Source organism: Schistocerca nitens, chromosome 2, assembly GCF_023898315.1.
Source record: "Schistocerca nitens isolate TAMUIC-IGC-003100 chromosome 2, iqSchNite1.1, whole genome shotgun sequence".
In the NCBI taxonomy this organism is placed as follows: Eukaryota; Metazoa; Arthropoda; class Insecta; order Orthoptera; family Acrididae; genus Schistocerca; species Schistocerca nitens.
In genome coordinates this window covers 996,679,724-996,697,394 of record NC_064615.1, presented here as the reverse complement: position 1 = coordinate 996,697,394, position 17,671 = coordinate 996,679,724, and the positions used below count along the sequence as shown (strand labels likewise).

At 44.3% G+C, this 17,671-nt stretch overlaps 1 protein-coding gene and 1 pseudogene across 1 annotated transcript in view; one reads left to right on the top strand and one right to left on the bottom strand.

Moving 5' to 3' along the window:
* Positions 1-17,671, bottom strand: part of LOC126237316 (protein spaetzle 3) — a 207,318-nt gene that overhangs the window by 153,108 nt on the left and 36,539 nt on the right. The gene's annotated exons all lie outside the window — the stretch shown is intronic.
* On the top strand, positions 13,936-14,053 carry LOC126238117 (5S ribosomal RNA; annotated as a pseudogene).

Here is a 17,671-nt window from a genome sequence, read left to right as displayed (position 1 = left end):
CACGTTAGGCTACAATCCGACCTTTATCAAAGTCGGAAACGTGATGGTACGCATTTCTCCTCCTTACACGAGGCATCACAACAACGTTTCATCAGGCAACGCCGGTCAACTGCTGTTTGTGTATGAGAAATCGGTTGGAAACTTTCCTCATGTCAGCACGTTGTAGGTGTCGTCACCGGCGCCAACCTTGTGTGAATGCTCTGTAAAGCTAATCATTTTCATATCACAGCATGTTCTTCCTGTCGGTTAAATTTCGCGTCTGTAGCACGTCATCTTCGTGGTGTAGCAATTTTAATGGCCAGTAGTGTAAAACATCTTTTGGCATAGCAGCTGTGAGATATATTTCAGAGTAAGTTGTCAGTGTAGCAGAGTCAAGTTTACAGGAGACCATAAGTACGTAATAACAAAGATAAGAGCGGTCTCGCGACAATAATACACACATCAGTATAATTTTAATCCCTGAATACCCTCATCCGAATATGGGAAATATCCAGCCGAACTGACGCCATTGTCAACGCTAGAGGCAATGTTACGCGGTATTAAAGTTATGTCTCCTGGGGGTAATTTTCTGTGTGGAGTGCTAATGGTACAACATGTAAGAAGACTGACAGAGACGGGAAGTACACTAGCTGGTCAAGAGTATCCGGACACCCCTACCTCTTGTGGAATTCATGTCAAAGTAGGCACACTTGCCAGTACAAAACGAGGCTGGCAGTGTTGTACTTTCAGTAGCAAAGCAGTAACGGTAGAATTGTTAGGTCAGGAGAACTCGGTGAGTTCGACTGTGAACAATTCACTGGATGAGACCAATCAGGGACATTTCAACCCTTCTACAGCTGTCCAAATCGACTGCTGGAGACGTGACTGAAGTGCAAACGCGAAGAAAGAAGTACAGCTAAACCTGGACCAGGCAGACCTGATGTAATGACGGACAGGGACCGTCGAATATTCGCGAGACTCGTTGTAAAAAATCAGATGAAGTAAGCACTAGGAATACCTCAAAGTTAGTAGCAATCGAGTTAGTACATTGACTGTGTGTAGGTACTTTAAAAAAAAGGAACACGGCACAGTGGTAGTGTAGCTCCTCATAAGAGACACATTTCTCTACTCAGTGGTTAAGCGACGCATCACGTGGAGTAAACAGCGACGCAACCAGACAGTAGGTGACTGGAAACGAGTGATTTGGAGAGATGAGGCACGATATACTACGTGGGAATGAGGTGGAAGGGTTTGGATTTGTTGAATGCCTGGAGAACACTACCATCTATCGTCTGTAGTGCCAACAGTGAAGTACAGAGGAGGTATGCTTACGACATAGGGGTACTTTTCTTGGTTAGGGTATGGTCCCCTTATTGCTCTTGAGAAAATGCTAAGTGTGGAAGGATACGAACAGATTTTGCAGCACTGTGTACAGCGTACAGTGGATAAACAATTCGGAGACCACGATTTTTGCATCAGCATGACAATGCATCCTTTCATAAAGCAGCATCTGTGAAGCGATGCCTTGAGGGCAATAACATTCCTGAAATGGACTGGCCTGCCCAGAGTTCCAACCTGAACCCAATGGAACGCCTTCGGGGTGAGTTAGAACGTCAGCTTCGCTGCAGACGCTAGTGCCCAACATCATTACGCTCTTTTGTTTTGGCTCTTGAGGTAGGATTGGCTGTCATTCCTCCACAGACATTCAAACACCTCACTGATAGTGTCCCCAGCAGAGTTCAGGACGTCATAAAAGCGAAGGGTGGGCACAACCCACATTAATATCCATAGATAAGTCTCTGGTTACTTTGATGAGACTGTGTAATAAGCATATCAAACCAGTCGAAAGGCTGTAGGCTAAAATTTGCACTACCACTTTTATTGCTTACTCCGCCCCCCCCCTCCCCTGCTCCGCTAACTTGCCTTAGTATTCTGTTCTGCTCTCTCTCCTCTTCTTCCTTTCCATCATCTCCTTACGCAAATCCCAATCAATTATTGGCACAAACAGTATACAACGTTAAATCGGCAACGCCAATCGACCGAGTGACCGCGCCGCTAGAGAAAGTAACCCAATTTCTTCCACCACCTGCTGCAGTAGCCGGCTGTAATGCTGGTTTGGAGAGGATTTGCCTACTGCGAAGACGTGCGGCCTTGGGCAGGACGAGCGGCAGATAAGAAACGTAGAAGCAATTAGAGGAGGCTTTCCGCCTCGAACCGCAGTCTTGTAAGAACCAGTAACCTTGGTACTGGCAACTGCTACTTCGCATGCGTTTTCGTGTAGTGCTAAGTTGCAGCGTGGACTCGGTGTCGCTACCGTAGAAACGCACGGAGAGGGTATGCTTCTAGCCCGCTTCTCGTCTGTTTTGTCTTCATCCATCATTTGGCGTTTCACTTGTTTACATACACTGATGAGCCAAGCATTCTCTGCACCTGCTAATTAGCGTCCTGTTTCACCTATATAAGGCAGGACAGCAAAAATTCTACGTGACATGGATTCGGGAAGTTTTAAGTCCTTGGTAGGTATCCGGATGTATATGGCAGATGCCTAAGAACAGGTCATGCAATTCCCATAAATTACGGGGTGGCGGTTTGTGGGCGTGTCGGGTATTTGGTGGCCAAGACACCAACGTGAGTTCACCATCAGTCTCCTCAAACCACTGTACTGCTGTTCTGGCCTTGTGATACCGACAATTATCCTGCTGGAAGATGGTGGAAGAATCCAAGCTGTGATGGTACCTTCGAGTACTACCACAGGTTCCTTGAAAACCGAAGTGAATGTCTCCCACAGCATTAATTGCCCTACTCGCCTGTGTTATTGGTACAGTGTATACGCCGGCCTGAGTGGCCGAGCGGTTCTAGGCGCTACAGTCTGGAACTGTGCGACCGCTACGGTCGCATGTTCGAATCCTGCCTGGGGCATGGATGTGTATGATGTCCTTAGGTTAGTTAGGTTTAAGTAGTTCTAAGTTCTAGGGGCTGATGACCTCAGCAGTTAAGTCCCATAGTGCTCAGAGCCATTTGAACCATTTTTGAACAGTGTACACGAGGGGCGTTCAATAAGTAATACAACACATTTTTTTTCTGAAGGTAGTTTGATTTTATTCATGATTCCAATACACCATATTATTCCCCATTCTTTTGGCTACAAAACACTGTTTTTCAACATAATCTCCGTTCAGTACGACAGCCATACGCCTCCTAAGTGGGATGGCATGCATACCTGCATTGTGTTACTCTTCTGGTCGAGATCGGAGCCAACATCCCCATCATACATTCACAACTTCCCGCGGAGTGCGTCCTTGTTTGTGCCAAACAGACGGAAGTCGGAAGGTGCGAGATCCAGGCTGTGCGGTAGAGACTCGGACAGGCTTGCGCGACCTTGTTGCGATGATGACACACACCTCGCTCAACGACTCACCGAGCTTTTCCTCGCTGTCAGGTCTCAGTAGAGATTATGCAAGAGCTTATCCACCAAAAGCAGCTCAATGACAGCTCTCTGCTTAGGACGCACCTCCATTACAGATGCCATTTTGAAGGCGACGAACAGCTCCGCCACCTATCGGAACTTAATGAAACGATAGGGGCTGAAGCGGGAATATTTCACGATGTCCCACAACACATCCCGCATTTTTTCAACAGAAATTGGCCGAGAAAAAAAGTGTTGCATTACTTATTGAACGCCGTTCCTATTTCAAGTAGTCGTTCACCTGGACGACAATGTATCTAGGCACGACTTTCGGCCAGGTGTAACAGGAAACACGATTCACGTAACGAGGAAACACATTTCCATTGATCCACGCTTCAATTCCGATGGTCCCGTTCTCACTGCAATCGTAGTTGAAGATATCTTTGTTTCAACATGGGAAGAATTAGGGGTCGCTGCTGCAGAGACGCGTGAATAACATTAGTTATTCAATCGATCCATCTAATTTTCAACATTCTTCAGTGGAATCTCATTTCAAAACCTACTATTTTCTTCCTGGTTCAAATGGTTGAAATGGCTCTGAGCACTATGGGACTTAACAGCTATGGTCATCAGTCCCCTAGAAATTAGAACTACTTAAACCTAACCAACCTAAGGACATCACACACACCAATCCCGAGGCAGGATTCGAACCTGCAACCGTAGCGGTCGCGCGGTTCCAGACTTTAGCGCCTAGAACCGCTCGGCCACTCCGGCCGGCAGCCTCTCTTCAATGTTGTTTAATCTGTACACTGAGCAAGCAGTAAAGGAAAGCAAGCAGCAATTTGGAAGGGAGAAGAAATAAAAACTTAGAAATTTGCTGACGACATTGTAAGTTATTCACAGACGGCATAGGAACTGGAAGAGCAGATGAGCGTTATGAATTAGAAGAACAATCATACGGAATAAAAATCATCTTGAAAAGAGGTTTTAAGACGAATTCCAACAAAATTAAAATAAGGTTAATGGAATGTACCTCATTTATCTTCCACTCCGCGGGAAGCTGTATGTGGATGATGGGGATATTTTTGATGCACTATGACGTTGGCTCCGACCTCGACCAGTAGTGTGATACCATGGGGGCATACAGACCCCCCCAGTAAGGTAGCGTAAGGCCGTCGTATTGAATGGCGATTATGTTGAAAAATAGGTTTTTGTAGCCAAAAAAGTGGAGAATAATATGGTATATTGGAATCCTGAATAAAACCAACTGGCTTTTGGAAAAAAATGTATTTCGTATGGAACGCCCCTCGTAGTTGATTATGGCGTATAGCGCATGCTTGAATGCTCTCTATTTGTTCCTCATTACTTCTGGAATGGAATGGAAGCTCAGAAGCAAGACATTGAAAGTTCTACTGCAACTGACCTCTATGCATGTGCGCCAAGGGAACTGACGGACAATTGTGGGCGGGGGGGGGGGGGGGGGGGGTTATCGTTCGGTCAAGGATCGGTGGGTACTCAGCGGCTGGAGACGACGGCAATCTCGAGGTACAAGCAGTGGCTGGGAGATGAGATGCGTAAAGCCGTAAGGCTCCCTGTAATCACGCAGCTACAATGCAGGAATGTAATACGTGCTGCGCCTTGGGGCCAACAATGCTTGCGAGGAGTCGTTGCGTTGCCTTGAAACGGACATCGGTGCGTGACTGCATAAGGGAACTGGTACTGCGGTTGCGCGCTGTTAGCAGTCGATGCGGGGACAGACAAACACGGCTTTCAGGTGAGCGCACTAGTGTTAAATCTCATCTTCAGTGGGGACGTATGAAAAGATACATAGATACATACAAGCTAACGTAACTTTTACTACAGTTCTGATATAGTTCAATTTTTCTCGGGGCATTTGAGTCTCATCTTTATACACGATAAAGGCAATGGACTACGGTAGTCCCTGCATATATGTTAGCTATAATGTTGTGGTGGTGTAATGTCTAGGATACGTGCCTAATAAACAAAGACATCCAGGTTCAATACCTGGCCATAGCACAAATTTTAATTCATTTCTTCCGCTTCCATCATTATCGTAGGTAACTTTTAATGTTTGAGACGTACCTGAACCAAATTTTGCAGATGTCATTAGTTACTGGCTATAGCCTAGATTCTTTTTCAATTTTATTGTCAAATGGTTTTTGGTTACGTTTAGAACACTTACTATCATATGCGGAACATTTTCTCAAAAGTTACTTATCACTTACAGAATGTGTTAAGTTATTCTTGTAATTTGACAAATCTATATACCAGTTTTTTTCAATATCAGTCTCAGAACACTCCCAACAGCTTTCTAAATTTGTGTGTAAGATGTATATGAATTTTTATATCACAAAAGTTTAAATAAATTCGACAGTAATGTAATTTGAAAAAGTTTGTACACCACGAAGTTCTGTCATAGCATGTACAATGTCTGTAGCAAATTTCACCTATTTATCTGCAATGGTTCAGCAACATTGAAAAATGGAAGTTGCGGGAAATGCAGAAAAAAGACTTTATTAGCATTTACTCCAGTAACAAGTACCTTAGTGTTGGCCATAACCGTACATTTGGTATTTTTGGTCTTCATGTAGCCGTTTCTTCTAGTCCGATCCACTTGGCATGCCCTTTTTTGGCTATATACTTGTTTGGCATTTCAAAACTAGTAATACGCACATCATCAATCTTCTTCAGTAGGTTTTCTGTGAAGCAGCCTGCGTCAAATCGTAGTCTCGTGAGTTTCCTGAATCTTCCAGTGTTATCATGACTGAAAACCAGACAAGCACTATGCAAGGAAACAACAGTAGATGAGCAAAATGTTGTCTTTGGACGTCCATTCTAAATGAGCTTTCGTTCGGCTTTTACGTTCCACCATGTATGCATTTCGTTATTAAATCGTAATTAGTTGCATCGTAAATGGGCTTACAGCCTTCTATACTCTACAGATGCCTTGTTTGATTGCAGGATATTAATAAAAAATCGCAAACAAGGACAGAGCCATGTAGATAAAGGGGAAGGACACTGAGCATTGGTTGAAACAAAACAAGTTTTAAATCATTTGCAGCGCGAATTAAACCTTAAAGAACTATCACGTGGCAAAAATTTCAACGTTTTTGACCAATTTTACGTAACGTCCCCCCATTCCCCCTTAATGAGGACCTAAAATTTCCGACGGGGCGCCCGTTCACTGCGGCTACACGTGGCATAGCGTAGATGCCGGCAATGCATCACCTTGTTGGGTTGCAGGGAACCGATGGGAGCATTACATTGCGTAGCCAATGACGAACTCAGAACCAGATGACGTCCATATAGCGAAATATGTGAACTGCTTCCATTTACTTAATTTACACGGGGCTAGCAAATCTGGCTTTCGTAAACTGATTTCCTAGTGCTACCTTCGGTTGGTCATGTAAAAACTCCAACATCGGGCTTCAGAGCAAATTGCTATACTAGCGGTAAAACTTTGGCCAGTGATGTGATAGTATATCTGCTGTGTTTGGATCAGATTAGATTATACGTACTTTTGGTTCCATAATGAGGGGATTATCAATGATGTAGAATATGTCAGAAAACAAGAACACACAATAAATATTTGCAAAGAAAACTTTTCCAGGGGCGAGTATGTCTCGCGCACTGTAAGTTCTGTACAAATTTAATTATGTACGTAGACAGTTCTTCTATTCCGGGAATCGAGTGTCTCCACCATTTTTGGCTCTTCTCGACATTGATACTGGCAAGATATCGGTCCCAGGTATTCAAAGATTTTCGAGAATGTTTTAATTTCAGTAATATAAATGTAACATAAAGTTGTGCAGGAAGCAGGTGACCGTTACTGCAATAATTAGTAGCTCTGAATTCAGGCTGGTTGGGTGGCAATGGTAAAAGTCGAACATCAGGCAAGGAACGACTTTATTGCTTAGATGACGAGTTTCGGAATTTATCCATCATTAGATATCCAAGAGCGATTGCTGCATGTAGGTATGGCATTTCACATACCACTTAAAACGCCATATCTACGTACAGCTATCGCTCCTGGATATTTAATGATGGATAAATTCCGAAGGGTGTTACATGAGTAGTAAAGTCATTCTTTGCCTGATGTTTGACTTTTACGACTGCGATCCAGTCAGCCTGAATTCAGAACTACTGATTGTTTTAATTTCTAGTTCGACGTCGGGTGAAACATGAGAAAAGAAGTATTTTTTTCGAGTGATATAATTACGAATTAACAATTTTCGGATCTTTTCCTTTACCTGTACTGTGAAACCATGCTTCTTGCCAAATTTCATGATTCTAGGTCAACTGTAAGTACCGTATAGTTTTTGATGAATGAGTTTGCGAGTATCAAAATATGTGACATAAGTAGCCGCATTTTCCGATTACATTGACTTAGAAGTTTCAATTTTTTATACTGGGAAGGCGCTGTGGGCCGTAATACGTGACATAATTTCGATTTGATACGTTTACCCGTTCCTGAGAAAAAAAGGGGTTTTTAACAATTAGACAAACAGACAGAGAAACAAAGTGACCCTATAAGGACTCGTTCTTTACCGATTGAGGTACAGAACCCTGAAAAAGGATATGCTAATGTACCTTCGACAGATCTTAGTCGAAATGGTCCTCATGGATGTGGAATAAGTAAAGACAAACTTAAACATGCATTCGTTTACGACGTAATAACAAACTCGTCACAAAACGTGTAAATGTACCATACACTGAGGCACATACGGTAATTCTTAGGTTATTGTAGCCAAGTATCAGCAAAGAGAAAATCATTTTATAACACTAGTTTACACTGATCTTGTTACTGCAATGACAATGTATGAAGATAAATTTTAAGCAATACATTATCTGATGTTATTCGTAATATATGCGTATCAGTCAACTGTACTGTGGGGTTCATCAGTGGAGTAGAAGGAATTGGTCATCCTTTTAAACTGAAATTTATCTGTAATTTAAACTGCCAGCAATGGACACATTTCTAAACAAAGTGGGTTTAAATCTTTTGGAATATTATTATTGTTGTTTCGAGCACTGATTCCATGAAGTGAGCTGTTGGTTTGAAAAAGAGATATATAATTTATGACCTTTTAGGACGTCACTTCTTCGTGCGTGTTTTAGATTTAATTTCTGTATGAGCGTTAAAGGTTGTCATATTTTTATCGGTTACAAGAGACATTATGTTTTGGATCTCTGCAATGTACGAGGAAAAAATTACTTTACTAGAGCTGTGTTTGAACACGATTCGAACTGTTCGAGCAGTTTAATTAACAGTTCAGGAAAGCAGGTAATCTCTCCACAACTTTTTTTGTTTAGTGTTATTTCATCCTTCTCGCCCCATATGGGCTGTAAGCAGATGCAGGGTAACAATTATTGAGCTATGTGAAAAGTAAACTTAAATTAGTTACAAACGATGGCGTGCACACACTTTATTCAACAATTAAACCTCAGTGCAGATATTCTGATTTAGATTGTGACATGTTCGTCATGCCTGCCATCACTGCGACGATGTGGCGCAGACGAATGGCGAAGTTCTGCATGACCCACTGAAATGTCGGAACATCGATGCTGTCGATGACCTCCTGAATGGCTGTTACAGCTCAGCAATGGTTTTGAGGTTTTTGCTGTACACCTTGCATATGGCGGCCAGTCGAGGCGCTTGCCAGTCGCTTCTGAGTACCCCAGAGCCAGAATGCGGTCCTCAAAGTGCTCCTCCGGGACATCAGACACTCTCCTGCTTCGATGGGGTCGAGCTCCGTCTTGCTTGAAGCACATATTGTCGAAACCAGGGTCACTTCGGATAATGGGGATGAAATCATCTTCCAACACTTTCAAGTACTGTTCCGTAGTCACCGTGCCATCATGGAATATCGCACCGATTATTTCGTGACTGGACATTGCACACAACACAGTGAGACGTTGATGGTGAAGAGACTTCTCGATCTCGATATGCGGATTCTCAGTCCCCCAAATGTGCCAGATTTGCTTTCCTTTTGTGATAATTTCCTATGGGACCAACCTGCTGCGGACATTGGTCCCTAGGCTTACACACTACTTAATCTAACTTAAGCTAACTTACGCTAAGAAGAACACACACACCTATGTCCGGGGAGGACTAGAACCTCCGACGGGAGGAGCCGCGAGAACCGTGGCAAGGCGCTGGAGACCGCGCGACTACCGCGTGCGGCTATTTGCTTATTGACGAACCCATCCAAATGAAAGGAGGCTGCATAATAATTCCCATCATGCCCTGCGGCCAACAGTGCAGTTTGAACGTCCTAACGCAAACCGTTCAGAAGTTATGACGGTTTTATTGTGCATAGTTCAATAATTGTCACTCTGTGTAATTTTCTGCTATGAGGCCACATAAGAGTAAATCTTTTAAAATATAGTACAAAAATTGGATATGGCGGTCTCTCCACAATGTGTTTTAACGTATTTAATACGTTCTCGCAGCCACAATTTGTTTCAGCGTCTGAACTATTAAAGGGGAATAATTTTATTAATATACTATGGAGTTGGAAAAAAATAATGTGGTATATTGACTTTAGTAGCTTCTAGGGTGCAGATTTTGAGTTAAAACAGCAACTAATAAACATGTAAAAGGTTGCAACTGCCAATCAATTTCGAACTTTTGCTACTCCCGAGACTAGCACCGTCTGTTGGTACAATTTTCACGATGTTTCTTGCCACTAAATTTTTTCCCAAGAAAGCATTTGTAGCTTATTTAAAATGATTTATTTTGTTTATTAAGCATTTAACTTCTAACCAACGTGGTTATTTATTTCGTATGACTCTTTCCAACCTGTTTTCACGGTGATTAGAAGCTGCTAACTCTTTCACTCGTTATTCTAGTATATGAATAGGGGACGAAAAACTCATTTACAGTCCATTTGGTAGATCATTATAGTATCTTGAGTGTTCGAATACTGCTCGATACCGCATCGAGCTCTACGGCGTATCGGGAAATCTCGAGCGTGACTATCGTTCGTCCCGTTCTATAAGTTAGTTTTCTTTGTTTGCTACACAGTGTGTGAATGAGAGGCTGCAACAATACAAGTGCTGAGGAGCGAGAAAAATAAGTAGTGTCCTAAATCAACATCCACCGAAAATTCGTAAGTTGCCCAACTTAGAAATCACCCAGAAAAATGTCTAAGAATGACCGCTCCGACACACACTCCAGACAGTCACAGATATAGATCTACATTATCACTCTGCAGTTCACAATTAATGCCTGACAGAGGGTTTATCGAACCATACTCAAGCTATTTCTCTACCGTTCCAGTCTAGAACGGTGCACGGGAAAAACAAACATTTAAATCTCTCTGTGCGAGCTCCATTTTTCTCTTATTGTACCATGATGGCCATTTCTCCTTGTGTAGTTGGGCGCCTACAGAATATTTTCGCAGTCAAAGGAGAAAACTGGTGATTGGAACTTCATGAGAAGAAGTTACCGGGACGAAAAATGTTTTTGGTTTAATGATCTCCACCTCAATTCACGTATCATGTCCATGGCATTCAATGGCTCTCACCCCCCGCCCCCCCCCCCCCCTATTTCACGATAGTACAAAACAGGCTGCCCATCTATGAAACCCAACGAGGTGGTGCAGTGGTTAGCACACTGGCCTCGCATTCGGGTGGACCACGATTAAAACCCATGTCCGGCCATCCTGATTTAGGTTTTTCGTGATTTCCCTAAATCGCTTCAGGCAAATTTCGGGATGGTTCCTTTGAAATGGCACTTCCGACTTCCTTCCCCATCCTCCCCTAATCCGATGTGACCGATGACCTAGCTGTTTGGTCCCCTTCCCCAAAACAACCAATCACCATCCAACCACAAAACTACACTCCTGGAAATGGAAAAAAGAACACATTGACACCGGTGTGTCAGACCCACCATACTTGCTCCGGACACTGCGAGAGGGCTGTACAAGCAATGATCACACGCACGGCACAGCGGACACACCAGGAACCGCGGTGTTGGCCGTCGAATGGCGCTAGCTGCGCAGCATTTGTGCACCGCCGCCGTCAGTGTCAGCCAGTTTGCCGTGGCATACGGAGCTCCATCGCAGTCTTTAACACTGGTAGCATGCCGCGACAGCGTGGACGTGAACCGTATGTGCAGTTGACGGACTTTGAGCGAGGGCGTATAGTGGGCATGCGGGAGGCCGGGTGGACGTACCGCCGAATTGCTCAACACGTGGGGCATGAGATCTCCACAGTACATCGACGTTGTCGCCAGTGGTCGGCGGAAGGTGCACGTGCCCGTCGACCTGGGACCGGTCCGCAGCGACGCACGGATGCACGCCAAGACCGTAGGATCCTACGCAGTGCCGTAGGGGACCGCACCGCCACTTCCCAGCAAATTAGGGACACTGTTGCTCCTGGGGTATCGGCGAGGACCATTCGCAACCGTCTCCATGAAGCTGGGCTACGGTCCCGCACACCGTTAGGCCGTCTTCCACTCACGCCCCAACATCGTGCAGCCCGCCTCCAGTGGTGTCGCGACAGGCATGAATGGAGGGACGAATGGAGACGTGTCGTCTTCAGCGATGAGAGTCGCTTCTGCCTTGGTGCCAATGATGGTCGTATGCGTGTTTGGCGCCGTGCAGGTGAGCGCCACAATCAGGACTGCATACGACCGAGGCACACAGGGCCAACACCCGGCATCATGGTGTGGGGAGCGATCTCCTACACTGGCCGTACACCACTGGTGATCGTCGAGGGGACACTGAATAGTGCACGGTACATCCAAACCGTCATCGAACCCATCGTTCTACCATTCCTAGACCGGCAAGGGAACTTGCTGTTCCAACAGGACAATGCACGTCCGCATGTATCCCGTGCCACCCAACGTGCTCTAGAAGGTGTAAGTCAACTACCCTGGCCAGCAAGATCTCCGGATCTGTCCCCCATTGAGCATGTTTGGGACTGGATGAAGCGTCGTCTCACGCGGTCTGCACGTCCAGCACGAACGCTGGTCCAACTGAGGCGCCAGGTGGAAATGGCATGGCAAGCCGTTCCACAGGACTACATCCAGCATCTCTACGATCGTCTCCATGGGAGAATAGCAGCCTGCATTGCTGCGAAAGGTGGATATACACTGTACTAGTGCTGACATTGTGCATGCTCTGTTGCCTGTGTCTATGTGCCTGTGGTTCTGTCAGTGTGATCATGTGATGTATCTGACCCCAGGAATGTGTCAATAAAGTTCCCCCTTCCTGGGACAATGAATTCACGGTGTTCTTATTTCAATTTCCAGGAGTGTAATTCAGGTCTAACATGTAAACACGGCATTGGAAAACGATTCCCGAAATTAGTTTTTTTTCTTCCGCAAGTTATGCCACAAGAAAAAATAATGACTGGGGGTACGAATGACCTTGGTGAAGGAGGCCCTTTCTTCACTTCTATCGTCTCTTTACTTTATTAGGACATGCGGCAGAAATAAAAAAATTGCTAATACATTGCCCGCTCTTTTTCGGACGTCTGCTCGCTAAAAACTAAGCATTGCTCGCATTCAGTTTTGCGTTTGCCTCACATTGTTTTTGCACTTACAAGTGATGATGAAATTGTCATTAATTAATTCCTCTAAAACGTGAAATCATGGTTGAAGGTACTGGTAAGCTGGAACGTGACAGTTTGATTATGACGTAGCAAAACCAACGAATGTGAATACATAAACCAGCTTGTGGTGTTAGATAGATCATTAGAATAGCTTCAGGTTTACGTTATATGGGAAGGTGACAGTTTTATTTGACACGAAAAATGCGAGTAATTTGACCAAGAGGAAAATCAGAATTTTTTGTATTCAACCGGCTCTTCATCTGGACGCCAATATGTCGGCAAAAACGAGCTACTAGGTTTGCGCGGACGACGCCACTTCATTCTTAGCACTTGCTTAATTTGGACTCTTTAGATATAGGTATTCTTTTGAATCCGTTTTACTGGAACAACTATCGATTATTTCGTTAAACTGCGAATTTATTCCAGAGATTGAAAATACCGCTTCAGTTGTATAGTTCATTTATTATCACACGACCGGTTTCGGGCTCTTATAAGCCGTGGTGGACGTGTACTAGGGCCGTGCGGGATTAGCCGAGCGGTCTGAGGCGCTGCAGTCATGAACTGTGCGGCTGGTCCCGGCGGAGGTTCGAGTCCTCCCTCGGGTTTGTTCTTAGGATAATTTAGGTTAGGTAGTGTGTAAGCTTAGGGACTGATGACCTCATCAGTTAAGTCCCATAAGATTTCACACACATTTGAACATTTTCGTGTACTAGGCGTGGTATGCTACCTGTGAGTATACCTCTGGTATAATGCTCAGTTGCGGATGTTCCACCAACAGCATTGTTTGTACGAATTTATTGTTGTTGCAACGATATGACCGCTAATTTTTAGATCTTATTGTCAAGGCATGTAGTAAGTTAACATTTATTTGCGAATCGAGAGGATATCAGTTCATCTTTACTTTGAGTAAATAATGAAAATCAGCAGCTACTCTGCCATCTCGATTATCAGTTACCTTCATGGCTCTCGACAACGGCCTTGCCGCAGTGGTAACACCGGTTCCCGTCAGATCACCGAAGTTAAGCGCTGTCGGGCTGGGCTAGCACTTGAATTGGTGACCATCCGGTCTGCCGGGCGCTGTTGGCAAGCGGGGTGCACTCAGCCCTTGTGAGGCAAGCTGAGGAGCTACTTGATTGACAAGTAGCGGCTTCGGTCTCGGAAACTGACACACGGCCGGGAGAGCGGTGTGCTGACCACATGCCTCTCCATGTCCACACCAGTGACGCCTGTGGGCTGAGGATGACACGGCGGCCGGTTGGTACCTTTGAGCCTTCATGGCCTGTTCGGGAGGAGAGAGTTTTTCATGACTCGCGCTGGGCGTTCCCAACGTACGTTTCAAGGTAAGTGCGGACACGGTCCATCTCATGCTCTTCACCCAACGTTAGGGGCCAAATCCCGAATATTAACATTCCTTAGGAGCAATATCTGTAACATCGATTTACTACAGAATTCTAGAACACAATCTGAGTTCGAATATAATAAATTTCCTAGACACCGAAAAAAGTATGTCCAAGAATCAGCACGGTTTCAGAAAATATCGCCCTTTTCTCACATGAGATCCTGCGATCCATGAACGAAGGGCAACAGGCGATCCCATATTCCTAGATTTCCGTAAAGCATTTGGCATGGTGCCACACTACCGACTGTTAACGAAGGTACGAGCATACGGAATAGGTTCACAGATATGTGAGCGGTCCGAAGACTTCTAAAGTTATAGAACCCAGTATGTTGTACACAACGGCGAGTGTTCGTCAGAGACAAGGCTATTGCCAGGAGTGCTCCAGGGAAGTGTGACAAGACCGCAGTTATTATATACATAAATGAACTGTCGGACAGGGTGAGCAGCAGTCTGATGTTGTTTGCAGATGATGCTATGATGTACGGGAAGGTATCGAAGATGAGTAACTGTAAGATTATACAAGATGACTTAGACAACACCAATACCCAAATAGGGAAGTAGGAGTAATCCGCTGAATTACAGGTCTATATCACTAACGTCGATTTGCAGTAGGGTTTTGGAACATATACTGTATTCGCGTTTCTAGCATTTGTAGACTTAGAGAAAGCTTTTGACAACGTTAACTGGAATACTCTCTTTCAAATTCTGAAGGTGGCAGGCGTAAAATACAGGGAGCGAAAGGCTATTTACAATTTGTACAGAAACGAGACGCACGTTACAAGAGTCGAGGGGCATGAAAGGGAAGCAGTGGTTGGGAAAGGAGTGAGACAGGGTTGTAGCCTCTCCCCGATGTTATTCAATCTGTATATTGAGCAAGCAGTAAAGGAAACAAAAGAAAAATTCGGAGTAGGTATTAAAATTCATGGAGAAGAAGTAAAAACTTTGAGGTTCGCCGATGACATTGTAATTCTGTCAGAGACAGCAAAGGACTTGGAAGAGCAGTTGAACGGAATGGACAGTGTCTTGAAAGGAGGATATAAGATGAACATCAACAAAAGCAAAACGAGGATAATGGAATGTAGTCAAATTAAATCGGGTGATGCTGAGGGGATTAGATTAGGAAATGAGACACTTAAAGTAGTAAAGGATTTTTGCTATTTAGGGAGTAAAATAACTGATGATGGTCGAAGTAGAGAGGATATAAAATGTAGACTGGCAATGGCAAGGAAATCGTTTCTGAAGAAGAGAAATTTGTTAACATCGAGTATAGATTTAAGTGTCAGGAAGTCGTTTCTGAAAGTATTTGTATGGAGTGTAGCCATGTATGGAAGTGAAACATGGACGATAACCAGTTTGGACAAGAAGAGAATAGAAGCTTTCGAAATGTGGTGCTACAGAAGAATGCTGAAGATAAGGTGGGTAGATCACGTAACTAATGAGGAGGTATTGAATAGGATTGGGGAGAAGTTTGTGGCACAACTTGACTAGAAGAAGGGATCGGTTGGTAGGACATGTTTTGAGGCATCAAGGGATCACAAATTTAGCATTGGAGGGCAGCGTGGAGGGTAAAAATCGTAGAGGGAGACCAAGAGATGAATACACTAAGCAGATTCAGAAGGATGCAGGTTGCAGTAGGTACTGGGAGATGAAGAAGCTTGCACAGGATAGAGTAGCATGGAGAGCTGCATCAAACCAGTCTCAGGACTGAAGACCACAACAACAACAACAACAACTGTATTCGCACATTATGAAGTACCTCGAAGAAAACGATTTATTGACACATAGTCAGCACGGATTCAGAAAATATCGTTCTTGTGAAACACAACTGGTTCTTTATACTCATGAAGTAATAAGAGCTATTGACAGGGAATGTCAAATTGATTCCATATTCTTAGATTTCCAGAAGGCTTTCGACACCGTTCCTGACAAGCGTCTTCTAAAAAAATGTTCAAATGTCTGTGAAATCTTATGGGACTTAACTGCTAAGGTCACCAGTCCCTAAGCTTACACACTACTTAACCTAAATTATCCTAAGAACAAACACACACACCTATGCCCGAAGGAGGACTCGAACTTCCGCCGAGACCAGCCGCACAGTCCACGACTGCAGCGCCTGAGACCACTCGGCTAATCCCGCGCGGCGAGCGTCTTCTAAACAAACTGCGTGCCTACTGACAAGGGAACCTCCCCATCGCACCCCCCTCAGATTTAGTTATAAATTAACACAGTGGATAGGTCTTGAAAAACTGAACACGGATCAATCGAGAAAACTGGAAGAAGTTGTGTGGAACTATGAAAAAATAAGCAAAATATACAAACTGAGTAGTCCATGTACAAGATAGGCAACATAAAGGACAATGATAGCTGATGAGCGCCGTGGTCTCGTGGTTAGAGTCAGCAACTGCAGAGCGAAAGGTCCTTGGTTCGAGTCCTCCCTCGAGTGAAAATTTTACTTTCTTTATTTTCGCAAAGTTACGATCTGTCCGTTCATTCATTGACGTCTCTGTTCACTGTAATAAGTTTAGTGTCTGTGTTTTGCGACCGCACCGCAAAACCGTGCGATTAGTAGACGGAAAGGACGTACCTCTCCAATAGGAACCGAGAACATTTGATCGCAAGGTCATTGGTCAACCGATTCCTCCACAGGAAAACACGTCTGATATATTCTTTACGACACTGGTGACGGCATGTGCGTAACATGACAGGAACATGTTGTCGACCCACCTAACTTGCACACTTGGCGAATGGGTAAAAAGATTCTTCTACCTTGCCCGATTTAGGTCTTCTTGTGGATGTGATAATCACTCCAAAAAAAGTGATGAAAACATAAGAGTTTGTCACATAAACTGCATCAAATGAATGCAACAGTTTCAGAGTCGCACAGTTTTCCCTGTGCTCTGTCAAAACATATGTTTTTTACGTTTTTAAATGTTTCCGTGCGTAGACCGTCAAATTCTGTATATGTCCAAGCAAATCTGAACATGTCCTGGAATTTTGGAGAGCGAAGTTGATTATGTGTGAGTGCCTGAACTTTCATCTGAGAGAAGATTTGAACCAAGGACCTCTCGTTCCGCAGCTGCTCACGCTAATGACTGGACCACGGCGCTCGTCAGCTCACACTCTCGTTTATGTTGCCTATCTTGCGCATGGATTACTCAGTTTGTATATGTTGCTTATTTTTTTCATAGTTCCACACAACTTCTTCCTGTTTTCTCGATTGATCTGTGTTCAGTTTTTCAAGGCCTATCCCTGTGCCAACTTATAACTAAATCTGAGGGGGGTGCGATGGGGAGGTTCCCTTGTGA